Source organism: Gopherus flavomarginatus (assembly GCF_025201925.1).
Source record: "Gopherus flavomarginatus isolate rGopFla2 chromosome 1 unlocalized genomic scaffold, rGopFla2.mat.asm SUPER_1_unloc_3, whole genome shotgun sequence".
NCBI lineage: Eukaryota > Metazoa > Chordata > Testudines > Testudinidae > Gopherus > Gopherus flavomarginatus.
Window position 1 is genome coordinate 3,812 of NW_026114598.1, and position 2,115 is coordinate 5,926.

Here is a 2,115-nt window from a genome sequence, read left to right on the forward strand (position 1 = left end):
TTTATGACAGGCCCCATTACTAAAATGAAGAGGGAAAAAACAATAACAGAAAATGTGAAAATAGCAGAAGTTCTTAATGACTTCTTTGTTTTGGTTTTCACCAAGAAGGTTGATCGCTATTGGACGCCTAACATAGTGAATGCCAATGAAAGTGAAGTAAGATCAGAGACTAAAATAGCGAAAGAACAAGTTAAAAATTACTTGGACAAGTTGGATGTCTTCAAGTCAGAAGGGCCTGATGAAATGCATCCTAGAATACTCAAGGAGCTGCCTGAGGAAATATCTGAGCCATTAGCTATTATCTTTGAAAAGCATTGGAAACCAGGAGAGATTCAAGAGCACTGGAAAAAGGCACATGTAGTGCCTATCTATAGAAAGGGAAATAAGGACAAAGATAATGGAGCAAATAATTAAGGAATCAATTTGCAAACATCTAGAAGATAATAAGGTGGTAAGGAAAAATCTGCACGGATTTGTCAAGAACAAATCGTGACAAACCAACCTGACAGCTTTCTTTGACAGGGTATCAAGCCTTGTGGATCGGGGGGAAGTGGTAGATATGGTCAATCTAGACTTTCCTCAAGCTGGGGTAATACAGCATTGAGGCGCATCCTCAGGGTGGCAGATTGAAGAGGCCCTTTGTGGAGTGATCCCGAGGGGTTGTGCCGAATAATACAGAATGAGGCACTGCGAACTGACAGTACAGGAGAAGGAAAACTCTGATTTCAAACCACTGGTCCCCCAGCTTGAGTTCCAGCCGCACACTTTCAGGCCTCACCTCCTGACTGCAAAGCTTAGACTGAAGCATGGACTGTGCCGTGTACTAGTTTGTGCATACGCACCCATACTGCCTTCTGTAGACAGTGAAAAGGAGGCTTTCTACGAGAGCCTGAATTAAATGATCTCTTCAGTACCTTTTTAATTCCAGGCTAATGTACTGGGCAATTGTAATGCAAGAGTTGGTCAAGACTTCACCGCATGGCACAAGGTGCTTGGACATCATGGTACTGGAAGTGAGAACTCAAATGCATCCTTTCTTCAAATCACAAGCACATTCTTCCAACAAGCAAACAAATACAAAGTGACTTGGCTGCACTCTCACTCTAAGCATTGGCACATGATTGATTATTTCATTACAAAACAAAGAAACGTCTCGGATGTTAAGTTAACTTATGCAATGCGTGACACAGGCTCCAGGTCTGATCATTGCTTCTTGTTCTGTCGTCTACCATCACTTAGAACAGCCGAGCTCTATCCTCTTTGGAACCCCCCTTCAGGTAGTTGAAGGCTGCTATCAAATCTCCCCTCATTCTTCTCTTCTGCAGACTAAACAATCCCACTTCCCTCAGCCTCTCCTCATAAGTCATGTGCTCCAGTCCCCTAATCATTTTTATTGCCCTCTGCTGGACTCTTTCCAATTTTTCCAAATCCTTCTTGTAGTGTGGGGCCCAAAACTGGACACAGTACTCCAGATGAGGCCTCACTAGTGCCGAATAGAGGAGAATGATCACTTCCATCGATCTGCTGGCAATGCTTCTACTAATACTGCCCAATATACACATCTCAGTTTGGGCTGACTACCTGTGAGGAAGGATGCAGGCTGCTTACTCCTGGAGAGGACTGCCTGCACCCCAGGACATGGAGACCAGCCAGCCAGAGACGAAGCTCTACACAGATGCCTGAGATACCATAGAGAACAGAAACTCAGAGCTGGCAAACTGCAGAGAGTCAGGTAGGAAGTGACCCAGGGAAACTTGGCAGGAAAGTGGCTGTAGAACCAGCTTGCAGTGGTCTAAATGTATTACATCTCCCTGTTACCTTTATCAAACAAATTTGTTACTGCCTGAAAAAGCATGAATTGTAGTCCCACCCTTTAATTCCAATAGTTATTAAAATGTACTTCAGTGGGACACAGATCTCCTCAAACAACTCCTTTAGAGCTCCTTGGATGCGAGATATTGGGGAATGCTGATTTAAAAATATTGATCCCTTGTAGGTGCTTCATAGGTACCAGTATGTTACCAGATGTGTGTTACATTGGGGTACACTCATTTATTAGGGTTACTCTTCTGGGGAGTCTGTAATTCTATCAGTGTGCTGCTTGTGTCAGGTGTG